Below are 23,917 nucleotides of genomic sequence, written 5' to 3'. Positions count from 1 at the left end.
TGTTCTGCCAGCGTCCCAGAGCCTCCTTTCCAGCCTGCACACCCTGGCCCGTCACGCTGTCTCCCGCCTCAGCTCTGGCTGTTCCCACGGCATGGAGTGCGCACCCTGCACACAGCCCCTGCATTCCTTCCTCTCCTTCACCTCGTCGCTTCTATGCCACCTCTCAGGGTCCCTGACCTCTCCAAGGGTGATGCTAACTGCTCCTCCCGGCTCCTCCGGTACCCCCAACCCTGTTTCCTTTCTTCTGACATGCTGGATTCGCTGTGGTTATCACTGATCACCCGCCTCGCCCCACGAGAAAGTCAGCTCCACAAAGGCGATGATGGTACCTGCTCAGCACCCAAAATGGTGCCCAGCACAAAGCAAGCATTTCCTAAATATGTATTGAATAAATGGGGCTGGGAAACACTTAATGACATATGAGTCTTGAATGACAGGCCTTCTCTGAAAAGATCTGGGGAAAGACCACTTCATGAAGATACTTTTGAAAAATGATTTTATACGAAAGCTCTTCAAGCATTATTTCATTTAATATGATAACAACCCTATGATGTATCTGTAATTATTATTCCCATTCTACAGATTAGGAAATGAGGCACAAGAAAATTAAATAACTCACCCAAAGTGACACTGCTTTTATCTAAATAGAAAGCCAGGCAATGTGGGGCTAGAGTCCTATGCTTAATCCCTATGCTTTGCTGCCACTCAAGGCATAGCCAGTGCAAAGGCCCTGAGGCTGAAACAGAGTTTTTTGAAGGACGGCAAGAAGCCCAAAGATGGCTGGTGTTTATTCAGGTGTCAGTAACACAATATGACCTGAGTTCACAGAGTAGACAAAGGTGAGAACATAGTGGTCTTACAGGCTAGGCTGATGAGTCAGGTAGAGATTGTTCTTATGGCTGGCAGCTTTTAAAAGTGCAATGATGTGATCTGATTAAGGTTTTAAAAAATTAGCTATAGATCCTGAATGGAGAAGGAACTTGTGAGGGTGAGGAAGGAGGTAACGAAAAGACAATCTTCATGAACAAAAATTCTGTTTCTCCCGGATGTATTTCTTTTAAAATACATTAGTTTATAAATACCTCATTGAATCTGTTAGATTCGTTGTTCTATCAGCTAATGGAATATCTTGAACTTTTTATTATGTTTTATGGTTCTTTGTATAGTGAAATTTATGAAAAGGCAGACGACGCAACATTAGAACTTTGGAGAAGGCAAACAGGAAGGCATCCCCTGCACTGATGTCAAATGGCAACTGACCCGGAACACCCCAGCTTGTCTGCAAAACGCTATCTTATTTTTAAAAATAGCTTTATTGAGGCTTAATTTAACTACTGTACACTTTACAAGTTTCAGTTAATAATCCAATGGTTTTTAGTATATTTACTGGGTTAGGCCACTGGCCACACTCTCCCTGAAGAACCTTCCCATCACACCGATTTCATGTCCACCAGCAGACACTGCTCTTTCTCCCCATCATCCCTGGGCAGCCACGAATCCACTTTCTGTTATAAATTTTCCTCTTCTGGACATTTCATATGAATGGAATCACATAGTATGTGATCCTTCATGCCTGGTTTCTTAATGTTTTTGTGGCCCATCTGTGCCTTAGTACCTCACTGCTTTCTGTTGCTGAACAGTATTCCATTACATGGGTATAAGCATTTTATGTATTATTAATCAGTTGACAGATATGTGGATTATTCCCACTTTTGCTTATTACAAATAAAGTTGCTTAAGTTATTACCATACACATCTTTGTGTGGACATGTGTTTTCATTGCTCATGGGTGGAAATTTTGGGGAGGGGGAGTGGAATTTCTGAGTCTTTTGAAAATCTATGTTTAAATTAATTTTCGAAGTCTTAAATAAAGTGAGAATAACCTACAGCATGAATTTATTTTGATAAATTGCCACCTCCAAATAATTTTGATTATTTTGCTATTAAATATAAATTTGTAAAACTAGCTTTTGTTATATACTTGACATTTTAACTTAATAAGGAATGTCTTTGCATTTCTCACTATTGAGAGAGAATTTTTCTATGCTCATAGGCTTTTTTCTTGGTGCTCAATTTGTGATTTGATTAAAAATGTCTTTAAAAAGAAGATGTTCTCTAAATGATTGTTTTAGACCATATAACATATGGAGTTATTTCTGTCTTTAAAATAATCTTCTGTGGAGCAGGAGGTTTGAAAACCACAGAGTGAATTATCTTTCTTCTTTGTTATTTTAGCTGCTGACATTTTAAATTCAATTTAGCCGTGGCCTTATATTTTTAAAGTTAATGAAGTGGATTTCAGGTTCAGTTAACAGTAATTTAAGATGACAATTAAATCATTAGTAAAGCTAATTATTAAATGGAAAATGCACTGTAATACCGAAGCTCATGATGAAATAAAATCTTAGTTCCAAGTGCTGTGCAGTTGTGTGTATATGTGTGTGTGTGTGTGTGTAGCTCTTTTGATAAAATAGCACAATAGCGAGGTTGACAGGTGACAGTCCGGCACAAAGTGTTATTTCCAGCAGGCTGAAGTTTAACATTTAGTTTCATTTCTTGTCTTGGTTTTATTTAGCTAAGTCACATAGGGTGTAAAACACTGTTTCACAGCATCTCAAGCCATGTTTCTAAATATAAATATCCTCATTATGTTCATCCCATTTATCTCATACTCACATGACAAGTGTAGTAATTGCCATGTTTATTATAGTAAAAATAAAATAGGAAAAATGCTGCTGGGAAGACTCCTTGTACCTTTATTTTGGTAAGCAAGGACAGGCATTTCTTTTGGGTATATACCTGGAGCAAAACTGCTGGAAAATGAAGAATGCTGTGTCCAACCTTGATGGATAAAGCCAAACCGTTTCCCAAAGTGACTAAACCTCCTAAGACTTTCACCAGCAGAGTCGGAGAGTGTCTGCTGTTCCATCTTATTTTAATAGGTAGACCTGGAAACAGGGCAGGTTCATTGACAGTGAAATGGATGTGATATGTACGCAATGGGACTCATACAGTGTTGAAAATGAACCGAGGGCTTCAGGTAAAAACATGCTTGAATCTCAAAGCGTAATGTTAAATAAATAAAGCAAGACATAAAGTAAAGCATATTGTATGACCTCTATCTTTGTAATGTTCAGAAAAGATATGGGGATGTTGGAAGTCAGCATGGTGGTTATCTTGGGGGTTAGAAGCTAGTGATGGGAAGGGGTCAGGGAGAGTTTCTGGGTGCTGGTGACCTTCTGCTTCTGGACCTGGATTTCTTCTCTTTGAGCATACTTATGATCTTCATGTGTGCGCCTTAAACTTCAATAAAAGACAAGTAGGTAGTCATTGCAGAAAAATATTAACTTTATCTTCTTTTGATTTTAACTGTAACATTGATTTGAACTTAAGTAGAATCCTTAAAGTAAAATGTATTAAAAAAACTCTTTAACACTAATAAAGTTCCTTGATAGATGTTAAATTTGCCATTCTTTTATTTCAAAACAAACTTGTTTCCTCATATAATTCTTTTATAAATTTCCAAAAATAACCAGGATTTTAAATTTGAGTACTTTACAAATTAATTTGGGATGTATAGACATCTTTGTGGAATTTTATTTTTTTACCTAGGATTATCTATGTTGTCTCTCCATCTATTTGTCTGCTCTTGTGCTGTTTAGTATTAGTTATTTTCCTTTTAAAATCTTAATTGTAACCACATAGTTAAAATATGAATACACTCTTATTGTTGAAAAATTAAAACATTACAAATAAGTCTATGCCCCAAACTCAGATGTCTTTCTTTTGCTTCCTTACAGCTGTCCATCATTATCAATCTCCAAATTTTTCTACATATCACATATATATAGATATACACATATGTAAATGTACCCAGAGAAGACATATAGAATCATGTCATGATTTTTTTGTCTGCGTGAACTGTACCATGTAAACCTTGTTTAAATGTGTGTGTGTGTGTGTGTGTGTGTGTGTGTTTTGCCTTTTTTTTTTCCTTCTCAACAATATGACTTGGAGCTCTTTACATGGTAGAACATTAGAATTCCTTCCTTCTTTTAATTTGATGGTTGGTATTCAATAGAATGGATAGGTTATGAATTATTTATTCATCCGATTAATAAAAATGTAGATTGTTTCAATTTTTTAGGACTAGAAACAGTGCTAAACCAGAGCCTATACACATCCCTTTTTGCACACTTACAAGTTTTTCTCTAAAGTAGACTTCGAGAGTTTAGAATTGATTAAAGAGTATGCACATACGAAATTTTGATGAATACTGCCTAATTCTTCCCTACAAATATTTTTCCAATTTGCATGCCTACCTACTAGGAATAGATTAAAAAATATTCATTTCTGCCCTTTCATCAACACTTCACTTATTAAATACCATTGGAGATGATAAAAATGAATGATGACTGTGCCCATGGAATTTATAATTGAATGTGATCAAGTATATAAATGGTTGTAATATAAGGCAATGAAAATAATGCCTGAATGATAGCTGAATTTGCAGAAGTAATAGCTGGTGGGGCTTGGCAACGGGAAGGGAGGTCACCCAGCCTCCGGATACCTCAGTGAACTCTTCCCAGACGACAGAGTTGACTCAGAAACACCGTTTGTTGGCTTACTGAGTGGATTCAATTTTCAGGAATAGATACACAATAACCAAACTTACAGAGCCTGAAGAACAAAACCATTTTACTAATGCACAGGAAGAGGAAAATTTCCAGAGTCCAGACCTGTCCTCCAGCTGTCACCTTCTGTCCATGGATAACCTGATGCAGAAAGCCAAATTATCATTTGAATGCCAGCTAGCTCAGTTTTTAAGAAAATATATCCATATGGCAGTCTATTTGGCATGTAGTCTCTGTGAAGCCTCTCAACTGGGAAAAATGATTTTTATTCTTGATCAATGAGCAGGGAATGAGTAAAAGGAGGAAGAGTTGAATTAGTTACAGGAATCACCACCTCCACAGTATGAGATGTATTGCCCCTGGTCTGACAGATGTCTCCATGGCAAGGACATCCTCTCCCTTGGACACTGCGGGATGGGTCCAGCCAATGTTTGCCTCTAGCATCTCTCTTTTCTGGGCTCTCAAGGATGGACAGTCCTCCATCTGATGGGTGCATTACATTCCACTACAATCAAGCATTATTCTCTAGAAGCAGTCTATGTTACTTAATTCTAATAATAAAATCAATAATTTTAGTCAGTAATATTTATTTAGGTCTTATGATGATGTGCCAGGCACTGTTCCAAGTGCTTTAAATACATTAACTCATTTAATCCTCTTTAAAATGCCTCTATCTCCATTTTTGTCCAACATGTGTTGGTTTGATAGCTTATCTATCAGAGGGAACAAACTCATTAATTTTATTTACACGTTCTTGGAGTGACCTTCAATATAAGTGCAACATATGGAAATGCAATTAAAATACAGCAGGAATTCCAAGTAGAAGAGATTCTTTTTGATCAGGTCAATAGGAGAAATTTCTCATGAAGGAGGAGAAGGTGCCTTAAAGCATGAGCAGAATTTTTATGGGCAGAGGTAGGATAAGGTTTCACGCTTTAAAGAATGAGTATTGCTGCTTAAAACATTGCTTCATTTACCTGAAAAGTTTACCTAATTTCTCAATAAAGCTTGATAAATAAGATGTGTTTTATAAAGAAGTTTGCTATTTGGGATAGAGATAGAGAGTGTGGATATTTCCCTGTATAATTTTTATTGTCTGGTTAAACTAAATGGAAATAAAACAAAATGATCATTGGCTCTGTAAGGATTTTCTTTCTAACTGTGTTCCTTACACACTTGTACAATTTATATCTTACTGAAAACAAGGCTCAAGAGATGCTCTTAAGATCCAGGAGGGGAAATTAGAATGGATCGCCCTTGATTACATCTTATTTCCGAGGGAAAAAAGCATCACTTATAAATTGTGATCCTGACCTACATTGCAGAGCTAGCAAATTTCCCTGGGAGCCTGATCAATAACACAGTGTGAAAAGAGACCTTGCTAACAGCTTTTCCTTAGAAAAAGCTAAAGTTGACAGTTAAGTAAACAATTTGTTCAGTTTCATCTACTCTCCTGGAATTCCCATGAGGTGAAATTGCTCCCTATTTCATAGTCATGAAAGCATTTCATTTAAAATAATAATGTTGATGTTCACTGCATTTTAATAAAAAGCTATACATGTAAATATAAAAGGGACCTCTAGATTATTGTGGTAGCAGGCTAGCTGTATGTGACACCCCTTCTCCCAGCCGCTGGTGTGTTACCCTGAAAAGATGCATGAGGAAGACCCAAACGGGCAACAGAGGAGGAAACGAAAAGGAAGACAGCCAGTCAGATTTTGCATGAAATGTCTACTAATTACCACCGATGGAGATAAATTAAGACTCCTATTCTTGGGCTACATATCACCTGCCCACTTGTGGCATCTGAATTGTACAAAGAGGCCCAAAGATGACAGGAAGAGATCTTCGTTAACCCCTATTTAAAGGGGACCATTCTCTAAGCCAGGAGTTTTCAACCTTGGCACTTTTGACATTAGAGTTAGGGTTAGAATAGCAGGCTGGTCTGACAGCCTTCTCCCAGCTTCTGGTATGGTACCCCGAAAAGATGCACAGAGAAGACCCAAAGTGGCAAAAGAGGAAACTAAAAAAAAGACAGTCACATCCGGTCCCCAGACTGGATGACTCTCTGGTGTGGGTGGCTGCTCTGTGGACTGTGGGATGTTTAGCAGCTGCTTGGTAGATGCTAGTAGCACTCACTCCCTACCCTCACTCCTGGTTGTGACGACCAAACATGTTCCCAGACATTGCCAAGTTCCTTGAAGGGCAGAATAGCCCTGGGTTGAGAGCTAGGACCTACATGACTGGAGTAGTCAGAGCCTGGAGCGCTCCCTCTGTCCCATCTTTTATTACCATAATACTCACTTTTTTCACTTTTTATGACAAGGAGTCAATGGGGACAGATTGAAGTGTCCTGAAGTCTGGGGGCATTTTGTCCCTAAAAAAAATTTAAGAAAACACATTTGGACCAAAATTCATCTATGGTGCTAGAAGTCGAAGTAATGGCAACCTTTGAAGGAGGGGATACTGACAGGGCGGGGACAGAAAGGAGGCTTCTCCAGTGACAGAAATATTCTTGATCTAGAGGATGGGTACACCCGTATGTAAGTTCATCAAGCCCAACTGTGAAGCCGAGTGCAATTTACGTATTTAAGTGATACCTCAATTAACAAAAACAAACAAAAAAAAGGAATGGCTCAGGAGAGAGAGAGAGAGAGAGAGAGAAACCCAATTCAGGCACCGTAAATAGAAAAGGACAAAGGACCATTTCTTTGCAGAGGGAGGGGGAAACGTACTTCTGAACATGAAGAGAGCCTTGTACATGTCAGCATGTGGGCAGGTACTCATTTGGAAGAGCTCAGTTGGGAAGACAAATGGATTCTCACGCAGCTCAGGCCAGTGGCTCTCCATAGTCCTTACGAAGCAAAGGGAAAATTAGTATTAAAAGCTGGACCTGTTATTCAACCTATTGCCATAATCTTGGAGAAATGTCAGCAAAATACAAGGCTAATGGATTGGTTTTAAAGATGCAATAGACGGTGCACCCAAGCTGTGCCCACAGAAACAGACCACACGTGCTTACTGGGAAGCGAGAAGGAGAAACTCCTGTCACCGTCAGCTGCTCATCTGCCTCAAGAACAAGCACTGTACCAACAGGATTCTGTGAGGCTTTTCTGCTGCTGTGCAGGTACTGTTTTTTTTTTTTAAGTGAAGTATAGTTGATTTACAAAGTTGTGTTAGTTTCAGGTGTACAGCGTAGTGATTCAGTTATACATATATGTATTCTTTTTCATATTCTTTTTCATTATAGGCTATTATAAGGTATTGAATAGAGTTCCCTCTGTTACACAGTAGAATCTTATTATTTATCTATTTTATACATAGTAGTTAGTATCTGTAAGACCTGAACTTCCAGTTTATCCCCCACCACCTCCTGTCCCCACCGGTAACCATTAGTTTGTTTTCTATGTCTGTGAGTGTGTTTCTGGTTTGTGAATAGGTTTATTTGTGTTATATTTTTAGGTTTCACATGTAAGTGATGTCATTTGGTATTTTTCTTTCTCTTTCTGACTTACTTCATTTAGCATGACAATCTCCAGGTCCATCCATAAAGCTGTAAATGTCATTATTCATTCCTTTTTATGGCTGAGTAGTATTCCATGTTATATCTATACCACATCTTCTTTACCCAGTCATCTGTTGATGGACACTTAGGTTGCTTCCATGTCTTGGCTATTGTAAACAGTGCTGCTGTGAACATTGGAGCGCAGGTGTCTTTTCAAATTAGAGTTTCTCTGGATATATGCCCAGGGGTGGGATTGCAGGATCATATGGTAACTCAGTTTCAGTTTTTTTAAGTAACCTCATACTGTTCTCCAGAGTGGCTGCACCAACTTACATTCCCACCAGCAGTGTAGGAAGGTTCGCACAGGTACTGTTTTGAATGCAGAGTGTTCTCTGCTCCCCGCTCCTCTGGTGACACCAAGTCCTCCATATCTACTCTAGAGAGCAGCACCCTGGACAGTGATGGAGCCAGCAATGGCCCATCGTCTGGGGGACCAGAGCCCAAACAAGTAGAGCTTTGTGTCCAGAGTAATAACGGTGAGCAGATATATGTGTTTGAGAAAGGCTTCCCAGGTGCCTGGAGCAGTCAGAATTCCAGAGTGGTCGGTGTATAGTGTCAGATCTGGCATCTCCATATCTGTCACATATCAATGTGAGAATGGTGTGCACGCTACATTTCACGACAATCCTCAAGCCCCCATGCCTAACTGGGTTTCCAACTCTAGTGCTCCCCTGTATGGAGACTGGAAACTTTAAAAAGTATCTTTTAATTACTATTTTTATTTACTTTGGGGGTTAATTAGCTTATTAATTAATTAATTTAATTAATTTTAATGGAGGTACTAGGGGTTGAATCCAGGACCTCGTGCATACTAAACACAGGCTCTACCACTGAGTTACACCTCCCCCTTAAACCCCAACCTGTATAGAGCTGGGAGGCTGGTCCTGCTGTCTGGAGTGGCCAGTGCACCTGCCAGCTCACAAATCCCAGCAAGTCTATATTTTGAATGGGATCATTCTGTCCACAGTGGCCAGTGTGTCTGAAATGGTTGGTGTGGTGGGTGTAACTGATCTGTTAGTTCTTCAGGGCATCTGCAGTGATGGTCAGTTTGTTCAGGCCAATGGGGTCTGCACTGTTTGTGTCTCTCAGGCATCGCCTGGATGACTTCCAGCATGTTTAGGAGGCACTGTGGTCTGAGGATCTCTGTGGTGGGGTCCCGGACTGTGTGTAGGGCTTCGCGTGCCTCTCAGGGCAGGGGTCTCTGCTACCTCAGGACTGTTCCCTGGGCTTGGCTTTTCAGTCTCTTATATAGTTTCTCCCAAAAAAGGGGACCCACCCCTGCTCTGCCCCATCCTAGCTTTAGCCACTCCCCAGCAGGGAGCTATCCATCAGGAGGGAGACGGGCTGCTTGCACTTTGTCCCCACCCGAGCTGGGGGCTCAGGAGACCAGGGCAGCAGGATTCCTTTCCCTTGGCCCTCTCCCAGGGTCTCACTCTCTCCTAGCACTGCCAGGGATTAAGGGAATCTCCATCAGTGACATCAACATACTTTCCTCTTACCTCTCCTGGCTTTGTGTTGAAGGATGCATTATTCATTGACTGGCTTATTTATTAGTTCATGCATGCATTCAGCAAGTGTTATTTATTATTTAACTTCTACTGTGTTCCAGGCATCACTCCATGGGTGAGGACTATAGCAGTATACGAGACAGATGAGATCCTGATTCTTTTGGGGCTTATTTCCTAGTGGAAAAAAGAGGTTAAGTCAATAAACAAACAAGTATATATTAGATAATGATAAATGCTATGATATGAATAGAAGCAGGACATGTAATATTGACTGACTAGGGGGTTACTGAGAAGGTGTAATTGTTGGCCTGTGCAAATAAGAATGCAAATTCTCGAAATATGCCAAGGTTACTAAGTGCAGTGGGGACTTGATAGCTTATTAGCATCCATATACCCCTTGTTCCTTCCTAAACAGACCACTTCCCAGGTGGTCGTGAGTCTCAGGGAAAGCTGAGTGACCCAGCCCCATGCTTTGCCCTGGTTAATATCTCCCAGTCACAGTAGTACCACCCCCTTGCCAGCGATTGGTCAAAGAAAGAATCTGGGCAGATGGCCATCAGCACGTGGAGTCCTCCTCTCCACAGCGTTTGGTTCAGAAGTGGGGCACACGATCAGATCTGAACCAGTGAGGTGTGCAGGAGAGTTTTCTGGACATGTCTGTGAAGTTTTCTACCCTTCATAGGAAGAGATGGTCTGTCTCTCATTAGATGTGAACAAGGAAGCAAGAAGATGCGACTGTTCCTGGGAGCTGGCCTGTGGCTGTGTAGGAAATGGACACTCTGGAGAGCTGGGGGTAGGGAAGGAAGCTATCTGGTTCTTGAGGATGGGCATGAACCCTAAGCCAACCCCCGTTGAATGTCTGCTCTTTAGTGTTCGTCATTCATTCCTGAGCAGCTGCAGCTTCTGTTCATACACAGAGCTGGACAGAGGGCCCCCAGAGCAGTCCTCAGCCAGTGATGGACAGTACATGGTGGACAGGTACCTCAGCAGCCTCGTCCCTGCTGAAAGGACCCCAAGCATCCTATGTTCTCCAAGTAGGGAACTGAGCCACTTTACACCGAGCCGTGGACGATAACAGGAAGTCATCTGTGAGAAGAGTGTTCACAGCTGAGGCAAAGGTTGGCTAAGACCCGAATGTGAGATTTGCTCTGGCACATTTAAGAATCAAAATAAAGGATGGCAAACATGGTGGGCCCTGGTTAGGAGACGGTGGGGGTTCTAGAATCAGAAAATCTGGCTAAGTCCTCCTCCTCATTTTGCTTGCAGTTTGGTCTTGAGCAAGTTAGTTAACCCTTTTGAGTCTTAGTTTCTTCATCTTTAAATGGGTTTAATAATAGCACCCCCACGACAGGGCTGTAATGAGAATCAAATGAACTTGGGAGTGTGAAATGCTTATTACGGTCCCTGGCCCAGAGGGGTTAGTTTCTTGTCTAGATTAGGTTTGTTTGCAAACATTCAATTTGCCATGGATTTTACTTCTTTTCGGGGTTATTGTCAGAATGAGCAGAATAAAATCACACCCAGCTGAACCTTAGGAGCACGAGAGCAGACTATTACGTGTAAACCCTGTGGAACCATAACAAGCATTCTTTGCAGAGAGATTATCTAGATCCTTTAGAGCTCTGGAGGCCCCAGAGTTCATCTCCTTGCCAGGCAATCTGGAAGCAGACCTTAAAAGCTTGCACAATAGAAGATGTGTATCATCTGAGCAAGAACACATCTCCTCTCCTGTAGCAGCATCTACCACAAACTATCAAAAGATAATCTGTCCAAATCCATAAAGATTGTGGCCCACAATAAATACTTTGGCCAATTTGTTTGTCAAATAAAATGAAAACCCTACTACAGACATGTTATTAGGAGGAGCTGGAAGGGCCGACACCGTTTCACTGAAATACACATGATTAATTACCTGATGGGCCTTGACACATGTATTGTGCACTGCTTTGAATGCTGCCTCTGAACTGTGCACTGTAACACATATTCCTGCTCCATTATGTCCAGAAAAGAGCCTAAAGTTGTCCTGATGTCCAGGGTCATCAAAAATACTCCTGCTTTCTATTTGCAACAGCCAAGACACAGAAGCAATCTAAATGTCCACCAACAGATGACTGGATAAAGAAGTTGTGGTATATACACAATAGAATACAACTCAGCCAGAAAAAAGAATAAAATAATACCATTTGCAGCAACATGGTTGGACCTGGAGAATGTCTTTCTAAGGGAAGTAAGCCAGAAAGAGAAAGAAAAATACCATATGATATCACTTGTATGTGGAATCTAAAGAAAAGGCACAAATGAACTTATTTACAAACCAGAAACAGACTCACAGACATAGAAAACAAACTTATGGTTATGGGGTGGTGGTGGAGGGATAAAGTGGGAGTTTGGGATTTGCAGATACACATTACTATATATAAAAGAGATAAACAACAAGGCATTACTATATAGCACAGGAAACTATATTCAGTATCTTGTAATAGCCTATACGGAAAAAGAATATGAAAAGGAATATATATATGTATCACTGAATCACTATGCTGTATACCAGAAATTAACACAACATTGTAAACCAACTATATTTCAATTAAAAAAAAGAGAAAAAATACCCTTGCCTTTTTAGGCTGTGTTTAGCTTCCAAGGAAGCTGCAAAATTGCTTATGGTAATTGCACAGATGACTCTGTTCAGTGCATCCAGAACTTACCCGCAAGAGAGCAATTCCACCCAGAATGCTTTTAGCAGAGTGCTATCAAGACATTGGATTTGATAATGTGTATTTACTTACAACAACAAAGACCAAGAAAATGTGCTTCAACTCACCTGTCAGTAGTGATATTTCCGTTAGAGCTCCCTGTCAGAAGTCTAACAAAATAAGAGAAATGACTAAGTAATATTTATCCAGGGCAAGGAATATTTTCCTGACCTCTAGTAAGCTCTTAACGCCATCAAATATCTCCATATTTAGTCAAAGCTATTCAGTGACCATTTTTGTCTACCACCATATACTAATTTTCTTTAATTATGTGCTATTAAAAATGAAACAAAGAGATAAAGAAAGATTCAGTTCCTAGCTCTGCCACTTACTCATTCTCTGACCTTATTAATAATGATAGTAATAATGACAGTTAATATTTATGACAGCTTACCAGGTCCCAAGCTTATGCTTAGCACTTAACTTATAACCATCTCCTTTAATATTTGCAAAGAGCCTTTGGGAAGGAGGTGTATTAGCGTTATAGCATTATATATAGCTGAGAAATAGAGACTTGAAAACGTGGAGACACGCGTCCAGAGTCACACACTTAGTAGATGACTTTGGTTGCTTTTCCAGCTTGGGTTGCCAGGCCTGGGGGATCACGTATTCACGGTGCATTCTGCCTCCCCTGGGGCCTAATTTCCTCATCTATATTTGTCTTCCTCTCCTAGGTAACGGGGGAGTCCAGGGCTTGGCCCAGACTGAGTTTCCAGGCGAGGCGTGGGAGTGAGCAGGGCTGGCTCGCAGCTTCGATGCCGAAGCAGAGGACACAGAGCAGAGTGAGACAGGAGGCAGGGCTGCAGCCGCGGGAGCGCAGGGCAGGAAGCGGAGGGACGTCTGCAGTGCCCGGCCCAGTGCACTGACCCAGAGCGGCGCTTTTGCAGCAGGGAGGCTGTAAGACTGCGCAGGCGCGTTTGGGAGGCGAGCTGGAGAGACTGCCAGAGTCGGGGAGATTTCAGCGACGGGAACTCCCTAGAGGATGTCCGGGGGGAAGGGCGCTGGTGGGGCAGGGCCGTAATGGGCGTCCAGCGTTTTCCTGCCTCCTGTGCAAAAGAAGTCATAATGACCTCTCTCTTACGTGCATCTCGTGAAGAGTCATGAAATAGCTTATGTGCACGCACTTGGCAAACTCTAATGTGAGGATTTGGTCACAAAGGGATGTCTGTGTTTGTGCACACCAGATAAGATGATGTGGTGTGTCTGTGTCTCTCACAGCAGCTGAGCTATGGATTTCTGACCCAGGACACCTCATTTGGGTTTAGGGCTAGGAGAAAAGTAGAAAGTTCGTTTTTCCAGCTTTGTTATTCTTCTGAGGGTAGAATATTCAGGTGTCCTGAGAGGACCAACACCATTGCAAGCGGATGGCCTATCGTGGCAGTTTCTAGGTGATAATACGTGGTGTGGTGTGTTGACAGACCGGATTCGGGACCTAAAACACACGTGGCGGATTGGGTTCTGTATCTGCAGCTCAGCATCGTTGGTGGCAGAGGGAATCCCCAGGGCTTCTGAGCACTTTGCTATCCTGAGCAGAAAAGCAGCCTGGAGGAGGAGAAGCTGCACTCAGAGGCAGTCGAGGAGACCTTGGGAGAATTTAGTACCCCAACCTGTCCAGTACTGGCTGGAGATGCGCAGGGTGGGCTGGGGGTCACACAGAACACGCCTCTGGGTTTCTCTCCCACTCTGCAGCCCAGGGAGCTGGAGTGAGCAGCGCTGGAGGGCAGCTGGTTTCACCCAGCAGCCACAGCGCGTGAGTCTAGTGGGCTGGTAAGGCTTGTGTCCCAGCTGGCTGGCAGCAGAGACAGGGGTGGGCAGGGCACAGCTGTCACCTGGAATGGAGGCCTGGCAAATGACAAGCCAGCAGCAGAAAGCTGGAGGCCCTGCAGCTCCACCAACGCTGGCAAGAGCTGTGCAAAGACATTTCTCCGCTGGGGATACCCTTGGCTGCCACCGCCTACCATTTAGTTCAGGCTGAATAGGAAATAGACTTTGACATCAACCAGCCTTCTGCATTGCAGCCTGACAGGAGGAGTCCAAGGACAATCGGGAGAAATAGGTGAACCCAGTCTTTCAGTTTGTGGAGGAAACACTGAACTAGAGTAGGCCTTACCTTCCTCTAGGAGGAATAAGTAGAGGAAAACCAAAGGAACGGATGGAAAGATTCTGAAGCAGGAAAACATAGAATCCACTCTTCTGGATGTAGAAAAAATGGACAAAAAGTTAAAAATAATGATGAATGGAGCAGAAGGTAGTGATTAAGCAGAGGTAATTGAGGTTTTGAAAAAGGAGACCAGAGCAAAAGGATGAGAGTGACATTCAAATGTATAAGAGAAGCAAACCTTCCTGAGCTATGGGAAACCTGATTATGGATATAGAAATGGCTAATGCAGCTTCTGCCTATATTTGTGAAAAAATATCCAGATATATCCTGGTAATATTTTAAAAATCAAATATTCCCAAAGCATCCAGGGAGAACTTGTATTTCCCTCTGATGCCTTCTCTACAATATTAAAGTTTAAAACAGCATAGATTATGCAAATAGATGGGGCAAAGATTTAGTGTAAGAATGGTGAAAGAATCTTATTTCAGCAAAACCTATCTATCTATCTATCTATCTATCCATCCATCCATCCCTCATTCCATTTCTCAAAGGGTAAGCCAAGTAGCTACCAAAAGAAGGTCCCTGAAAAAAAATGACTCAAAGGTGAACTCCAGCTGACCAAAAGATACAGAACTCAGTGATGGGAAAATTGTACAAAAGGGTTTGCATTAAGCACGAGCCATCCATAAACTCAATGTAAAGAATTGTTGCAAATATGGTTCTAAACCAAAGGAAAATGTCAAAAACAAAGTTTGAAAAAAATGCACCTACTGAGAAATTTGGCAAGGTAGGTTATGTATGTTCGCCCAAAGCACTTGACACATAGTATGTGCATTGTAAGTATTTGCTAAATGAGGCCAGGACCCTTACTATGTTTGCAAAAATGAGTCGGAGAAAGGGGGAGGGCCAGTATTTACAGGAAGTTGAGTCATTTCCTCCTTCTCTTGGGTGAAGCAGAAAATTAAGGAGGGTGAGTAGTGGAAATTTCTGTTCCCTTTATACCTAAGAAACATCTTGTTTTGTTCATTCAAAGTGGATGTCGAGTTCATTATTTCTCTGCGATAATTATTATTATAAGCTCAAAGGAGCTTGGTCAGACTCTCTGAGCGAACAACTTAGGTCCTGCATTTAGGACGTGCTGGGCACCTGAGAGTAGACAGGTGTTTTTCACCCTGTATCAGACAGCGCCGCGAGTTAATGTCCAAAGGGATAACGTGTCTTTCCTGGGGTCTGTCAGTCATGCAATCTGATTCAGTAGCACCACGTGCTCCCCTCATTTTCCCATTGGTGTGATTCGCCCTTTCTTGATTTTTCGCTTCATTCTCCTGGATTCATGTGATTCACTTAGTCTGGTTTTTAAATGATAGAGAATTCACTGCAAACTGATTCATAACCCTGATGCTTTTACAATGACTGCTTAACAATGAGCCACCAAATTGGCTTTACAGGTGTTTGTATCTGACTCTCACTCCCTGCTGAGTGACGCTGTTTGCCCAGGTAGGAGCAGCCTGCTCTGAGGGGGGCCGCTCAGCCGAGCAATGCTTAGTGGCTTTGCGTTACAGACAACACCGGGCCGTCCTAGTCTAGCCGCTCCAGAGTGAGGGGAAACTAGTGAGAACCATCTGCATAGTTTGTCCCAGAAGCTGTTAATAGAATGGGATCTGTTCTGGATTAAGACCAAGACCCACTCAGGACATTCAAGACAGGAAAGTTTATTGTGGAGATGACTGATTCCAGAATCAATTTATCACAAGCCCCGTGGGGGAAGGAGAGGAATTTGAACCTTGGCTTTATAATTATTCACACGTATTGAATCATCTTTTAAATAATATGAGGTTGTTCCCTGATTCGGAGGTGAAGTCTAGAGAAAGTCATTTGTTCTAGGAAATAAGCCTCAGGAAGTATTAAGTGTGCATGGTTTACCTCCCTCCTGAATTTGACCTTGGCTCAGAATAAATGTGGCAGTGGGTTGGGGATTTCCTGGGAGTTTCTTTGCTCTGCTCTAAGTGTGTCAGAGACATACTGCCCTGTTCTTTGTCCTCTATTGTCTACTGTATCCAGAGAACATTTAATTCTCTGTTTGAAGAAGGCTAAAGCTGGATTATTCTTGCCTGTGGATTATCCACTTTGTGAATTACCAGGGGTGAATTTTAGACCCTTTTTCCTAAATGTAAACATGTGCTAGGAAATGCAAACTCATTTCAATACTAGTGCAAAATTATTAGAACTGCAAATTGGCTGCCAAAATATATAATACAACGCTTTCAAAGCCAAATTAAAATATTCTTATATAATCCATTTCTTTATTAAGTGAAAAAATTTGACTTTATAATACTGTTGCTTAATGATAAAATAAGCACAAAGGCATAAAGACAGAATCTTCCTTTTAAAAGATTTTAAATGACAAGTTGATATCTGCTAGCATGTGTGTAATTTTCTCAATAATCCTTAATTGGTATATTTTTAATGTTACCATGATTCAAGCGTTTGCAGAATATTCTTATCTGTCTACCTATCTGTACACACACACATATATACAAAATATACATATATCTTTGAAATATCATCTGGTTTAATTCTATTAGTACTGAAAGGGACTTAATTTATCCTGTATTTCTGATTATTGGCAGTAGAGTTCATGCAATTGCAGGGCAGTTAAAAGGTTAAGCAAACACTAGTTTAGGCCAGTAGTTTTCAAATTCATTCATTTACTGTTTGATTATTTGTTCATTCATTTGGTAGAAGGGAGAAAAGAAAAGAAATTGTATATAGGATAAATTATTTGTAATGACTATATTATCATTATATACATATACACAGCCATCCACAATCACACACATTCTCCTAAGGGAGACGGCATCTGCCAGTGGTGGGCGGGGAGCAGGAGATGGGGGATTCACCTGAGAAAAGTGATGGAGGAAAGATTTGACGCAGGAAGGGGAGGGGAGGGAAGGGTGGGAGTGAGCCATTTTCAGGAGGGAGGGGAAGTGAGGGAGTGGAGAGAAAGCCTGGGGAGGCTGCCCAGGAACAGAGGCCCTGAAGATCTGCAGAAAGGATTTTTAGGAAGAGTCGCTGTGGGTCTGTGTCAGACGCCCTTTGGCATTCTTGTGGAGATACCATCAGGATTGGAACTTCTCTCCATTTCTGGCTGCTGGGCAGGGTTTCCTGGGTGTGCGTCTACATGGAGACTGGCAGTGCAGGCCAGGTGCTGATGGGACAACAAAGGAACAAAACATCCTCTTTGCCCTCCTGAAACTTGCACACTAGTCAGGGGGCTGATATGAACACAAGACACGCTCCCCGAGGCAGAGGGATGCCTGGAACCTTCCTGGAGCTTCATGGAGGCCACTGTGACTGAAAAGAAGGGAGCGAGGAGGTGGCAGAAGGATCTTAGGCACTGGGGGTCTGGTTTGTGCAGTAGGAGTTGGTGAAACGGTCCGCGGGTCACATCCAGCCTCCTGCCTGTTTTCGTGCATCAAGTCTCAGGGCGCACAGGCGGGCTTGTGTATTTACGCCTCCCCTGCGGCTGCTTTCTGCTACTACCGCGGAGCTGAAGAGTTGGGGCAGAGACCATGAGGCCTAAATAGCCTGAAATATTCACTAAAAAATTTACTGACCCCTGGTCTGGAGCCTCGGCTTTTACTCAGAATGAAATGGGAGCTGTCTCAGGGATTGGGAAGAGGCGAGCCATACTGGGACTTGCGTGGGAATCACTCCTGCTGCTGTGTTGCGGGCAGGTGGCAGGGGCAGGTGGAGAAGTGGGGACACCCATCCAGAAGCTATTGCAACAGTGCAGGTGGGAGATGATGCTGGCTTGGACCAGAGCGGCTGCAGAGGAGAGCAGAGGTGATCAGATTCTGATTATCTCCTGAAGGCTGAGCCAAACTGACAGGCTGGATTTGGGGTGTGGGAAAAATAAAGGAGTTGAGAAATGTAAAATTACTACTCATCTTAAGTGCTGGTATCAAAGGATTCCTTAGAGGTGCCGCAGGGAGGCGGGGGGATGGGAGTGGCGCAGTCTCCTCGCCCTGCTGGCCGCTGCTTTGTCTGTTTTCTGTATCGGAATTTCTCCTAGAAGGAAGATTGTTTCCAGTCTTAGGTACATATTAGAACCACCTGGGGGACTTTATAAGGTCTGATGCCTGAGTCCCACTTCCCCCCGACCTGAATTCTTAACTGGTTTGAATTTTGACCTGAGCATTAGGATTCATAAAAGATCCCCAGATGATTCTTTCATCAACCAAAATTGAGAACCACTGCTCTGACATTTTCTTTGAATAAACTTTCCATGCCTTTTGAATGATGGGAAAGTCTTGGGTTGAGATCTAGAAGTGCGTGGTGGCATTCGTCTTTTTTCCTTTCCTTTTTCCCTTCCAGCCCTCGGCACGTTCATACCATCTCCCTAAATTCCTTTGAGGAATTTCTTCTTCCCTTTGTTCTTTGCCATGGTAGCAGTCGTGCCTGTCTTTCCATCACTACGGCGAGCTTTCTGGATCTCTTCTCTCCCTTTCCCTGGTGCGGCCAGATGGCAGCTGTTTCACCTGAGCTCAACCAGTTGGACACAGGGATGTCAGAGGTAGCTGCAGGTGGCAATGCAGCAATGGCCAAAATGCTGGCAGAGTCCTGTCTGGAATTTCTCATCATGCAATGGTTGCTAAGTCCTGCTCCCAGCTTCTTGGCCCTTGATGCTTTTCTGGTTCTTCCCATCCATCTGCAACCTGGTGCCCCCACCTCCTGTTGGTCCTGTCAGTCTCCAGTGCCCTGCCCACTATCATGTCAATAACTTCCCTGTTGCTTAAGTTAGTTTCAGCTTGCAACCAAGAGCTCTCCTGATATGGAATGCCTGGGTGGCCTTCTTCGTTCTACTTGCATTGTGACACTATTGCAGTCTATTATTTGGCAGCTATGCACTGTAATTTCTTTGCTGGAGAAGAGTAAACAACAGGAATAACAATCTATTGAACTGGGCTTATTCAGTAGGGAACAGACAGATATGACTTGGTGCTAAATCCTTTGGAGCTTATAACAATCACTTCTCAAACGCTATCAGTAATAATCATTTATGCAACATCTCCTTCTTGAAGTACAAAACTTTGATTTACTGTTTTGACGGATGTCAAGTCATTGACTGAAATTCAATCTATGTAAGCTCTTCAGACTGGGGAACTAACCAGACCTCTGTCTGGGGGCATGTGCCAGACATCCAAGGGAGTTGTGTCAGTTTGTGTCCTGTAGGAAGCAGACCAAGACAGAATTGGAAGCGCAAGAAATTCAGTGGAGGAAATACCAGGGAAAGATAAAGAGGAGAGGTCACAGAAGTAGTAGCGGGAACCCTCAGACCATGCTGTATTTCTGACACCTGGGAAGCACCATGATTGAGCCAGCACACACTCCTGCACATGTGCTCCCTTCAGACAATTCTTCACTGCTCTGTTTCTCCATCTCCAGTTCCCCCTGGAACCCACCTCTAACATCTCCTTGTGAAATCTTTCATTTTCCTCCCCGAGGTTGAGTTGGTCCTGCTCAATGCATGACGGTATACTGCACATAACACTGTCCCTTACCCTGACAGCAATATTCACCCTTCCTTCCAGTCTTTGAGCTCCTTGAGGGTAGAACTCTGTCTTCTTTGTGACCCCTGAACTCATGGGATGTGTGGAACGAATGAATGAGGTCGAGGAGCAAAAAAGCCCTGGCCCTACAGCTGATCTGAAATACTAAATAAGGCGTGACATGGCCATCAGACCCTATGACACAGGCTGCATTGTCTTCTCTTAAAGATACTCACTTTAGCCCATGTAGGGTTGGCCCCACACAGCCCCAATGTAGGAAAGCGAACGGGAGGGGTCTCAGTGATACTCCTTCAATCCCCTGGCTAAAGGAATGCCAAGCCATTGCTTTTCTCCACAAAACCAATCCATTTTTATTTGGTTTGTCATTTACCAACCCCTGAATAACTTGTTACAGGTGGAGTGATGGGCTGAGAGAGGAAGGCTGGCGGGCTGCCCGGGCAGGCTGTCTCTGGATGTGGTCTTCTCAGAGCGGCTGCCCCAGCCTGGGTCTGGGTCTTCGCCTTACACAACCTTGATATTTAATTCCACACGGGAAGGATCATCTACTCAAACCCACAACACTGATGAATATTAACCAAGATCCCAAACTATTCGTTTACAATGAAAAATGTAACAGGCGAACAGATGAGAATTCGCTGGGGTGGGAGTGAGTGTTCTTACCGCTTTAGGAAAACACATGTGGGAAAGAAACGTTTGAATCACAAGTTGCTTAAAGGAGCCAGATGAGGAGAAAGTGACACGTGTCACTGATCCACGAGGTTGGATGCTGTTTCCGTATTGTCCCAAGCAGGCTGCTTATTCATGCTCACAGCCTCTGGAGGGGAACCCACCAAAAACTCCTTGCATTTTGACTCCCCACCTACAAGATCCCAATAGGTCAGTTTCTGCTATTAATAGGATTTTGATTAAAAACACAAACACACAAAACTGCCAGGTCTCCAATTTTCATGTGAGAATTATGATCCAGTAAGACTTTGTCATTCCATGCTTCCTGGACACTTATGACTGGACTTCAATATTTTTAAATTCCTGCAGCCCCACATGGGCTTAAATTAATTTCTACATTTAGTGAATCTCATCCATTATGTATTAACTCATTAATTTCATTCTTAGAAAATGGTTACATTATTTATAGGTTTGAGGGGTCTGGGCTTTACTTCTCATGTTGATCACACCATTTTTGGGGGGCCCTTGGTCCACTGCTACACTCCCTGAAAACACTAATTGATAATCATTCCTTAAGCAGTGCTTTTCAGAGTGCCAGTCTCCGTGCATTAGTATGTCGTAAAATCAAACAGTGGGTTCCGACCAGTGGCTTAAAGATAAAATAGAATAGGAAATATTAGAATTCATCACACATAGATAAATAGTGTTTTATATGTATTCCAAGTACTAGATTGTGATGTAAAACATTTTTCTGAATCTGGGTTAAGTTTTTTTTTTTTAAAAAAAGGAACTTGTGGACTCCTCCCTAGAACCCAGAGCATCATCTTCTGCCTTAGAGGGCAGGATGCTTTTTGTGTTTGAATGTGTTAGAAAATTTATTTAAATAGAACCTTTGCCCCAAAGAGTCCTATTACTGAGGGGACCATGTACCCTCTGCTTCAGAAGCCTGCAGAAAGGTCCTATATTGGACAGTGTGTGAAAGGACGTTAAAAAAAAAAAAGAGTGCAAGGCCTGCCTGGCCAAAGGTGAATGAGAAGTCAGCTGCGAGGGAGGCCAGTAGAACTTTCAGGCAACCCTAGTCACTGCTTCTCTGCTGCTCAAGTTTCTCTTTTTCCACTGGGGCTTGGGGCTCCTGACTGTCTGAGCAGAGCTGCACTGAATTTACTGAGTTCCCTATGAGACGGGGTGACGGTGATGCCTGCTCAGATTCAGCCAGGAACAAACAACGAGATTTTCATATGAAATTTAATTTTCTTAGGAAATTGTTTTCATAAGCACAGAAATGCAGCGTATATTTGGGCACTCAAAGATTAGTGTTCTTTGAGGCACAAATGCATTTTTCCCCCTCTAGAGTCCAGTTTACTTTATAGAGTTGATGTGTTCATGGACAGGTGGTGTGGAGTATTGAAAATGGCAGACTGCGTTATCCACCCATCCATCCATTGATCCATACATCTCCATCCACCCATTTTTCTGTCCATACATGTGTCCATCTGTCCCTCTATCCATCCGTCTCCATCCATCCAATTGTCCATCCATATGTATGTCCGTCCATCCAGCCATCCATCAGTCTTCATCCACTCATTTGTCTATTTGTGTGTCCATCTATCAATCCATCCATTTCCATCCACTCATTTGTCTGCCTATACATATGTCCATCTGTCCATCCATCTACCCCTTCCTTGCAGAGCACCTTTGTACTCTGTGTAGGCATTTTGTCCCTATATTGTGTGTTTTTAAGTCAGGAAATCTTAGGTTGGTTGGGAATTTATAAGTTAGTTGATGTAGTTCTTATCAGATGAATGCATATTCTTTATAGATCTCCTGGCAGGTGGAAATTCAGGCTTCTGGAATCACAGGAATACACCCTTCTGACTGAGAAAGGTCTTTCCTGTGTTTCTTTTTCACTAGCTCCCCTCAGAAGTCTTTTGTCTGACCCCCGTACAGCAAAGGATTCTGAAGAGCCACTCTCCACCTACTTGTCCATTCAATTCCTGAGTCAGTTCCTCAGCTGGCTGGTTCCTGAGCTAGTCTTAATCTAGCCTAATAGATTTACATTCCCATCAGAGGATGGGATCCAGACCATGACTGACATCTGACAGGTCTAAGGTATGCCCCTATCCAAGCTACACCCTTCACACACCCACTCTGCTGTTCAGCTCTTGTGCCTCTGCTTCTCTGGTTTTCCCTCTGGGATTGTTACCTGAGTCGGAATCTCTCCCTTACTGGGGCCCTGACAACCCTCCAGCCCTTTCCCATCTGTCTATCCTAGGCATTGGATGGATAGAGTCAACCTGAATGATCCCTCCCTACCCCCAGTCCTGTGATGCCCACATCTGTTACTATTGCAGGTGGAAACTTAGGCACTGATGCCACCTGAAAGTGAATCTAAGCCAGTCAGGTACCCCTGAGCATTCTAATCCAGATTCTTGATTTATATCCCCGAAGCTCGTCCCAATGCCAGATAAGTCCCACAGCTCTGTTACTTCTGGATTTCTCTGCCTAGTCTTACCTTGAAAGTTCCAGTCCGTCTTTCTGTGAGTCTCTCCAGGTTATAGTATTGGTTCTAATTCTTCATATTGTTTCTAATTCTAGCCCAGGGGGCCATGCCTATGACAGCTCTTCATGAATTGATTTGAAGATGCTTACTATTTGAGTTTTCTCTTGCTGCATAACAAACAACCCCCGCTCAACACAGTAACTTTTTTGCTAATGATCTTGCAGTTTGGCAAAACTCAGTGGGGAAAAGCTCATTTTTGCTCTGTGTGATGTCAGCCAGGGTAGTTTGATGATGTAAGAATCATCCAAGTGGTTCATCTAAGTGATTCACTAAGGGCACAGCCATCAGCTTTGTGTTGACTGAACATTGCTGTGTTAGACAAGAGATGACAATCTAAATTATCTTGACAGGATAGAGCAGTCATTTAGATCTAATAAGGCGAAACTTTACAAGGACAGCTATTAAGTAGCTGAATTGAGTCTAAAATTCAGCTTTCTCAGTATAAGATAGAAGTGCCATGCCGTACCAACAGGAGAATAGAAAAAGAAGCCTTAGTCATAATCAGTAATAAGTTCAGTGTCAGTTAGCAATGAAATGTAACTTTTAAGGAAGTTAAC

General features: G+C 42.6%; 1 long non-coding RNA gene across 7 annotated transcripts; it reads right to left on the bottom strand.

Moving 5' to 3' along the window:
• Nucleotides 1-4,676: 4,676 nt before the first annotated feature.
• LOC140698697 (uncharacterized) lies at nucleotides 4,677-23,493 on the bottom strand. Of its 7 annotated transcripts, XR_012077073.1 has the most exons (8): nucleotides 23,313-23,493; nucleotides 18,179-18,632; nucleotides 12,529-12,570; nucleotides 10,690-10,793; nucleotides 9,699-9,881; nucleotides 7,370-7,488; nucleotides 6,939-7,011; nucleotides 4,677-4,775 (listed from the first exon to the last, which is right to left on the bottom strand). It is a non-coding gene; the product is annotated as an uncharacterized lncRNA (long non-coding RNA). The 7 variants fall into 7 exon arrangements; XR_012077128.1 differs by lacking the exon at nucleotides 10,690-10,793; XR_012076615.1 differs by lacking the exons at nucleotides 18,179-18,632; nucleotides 23,313-23,493 and adding an exon at nucleotides 12,855-13,487.
• Between the last annotated feature and the right edge of the window lie 424 nt (nucleotides 23,494-23,917).

Source organism: Vicugna pacos, chromosome 1, assembly GCF_048564905.1.
Source record: "Vicugna pacos chromosome 1, VicPac4, whole genome shotgun sequence".
Taxonomy (NCBI): Eukaryota; Metazoa; Chordata; class Mammalia; order Artiodactyla; family Camelidae; genus Vicugna; species Vicugna pacos.
Note: the sequence above shows the minus strand (reverse complement) of the source record. Positions and strands in the feature narration are given on the sequence as shown.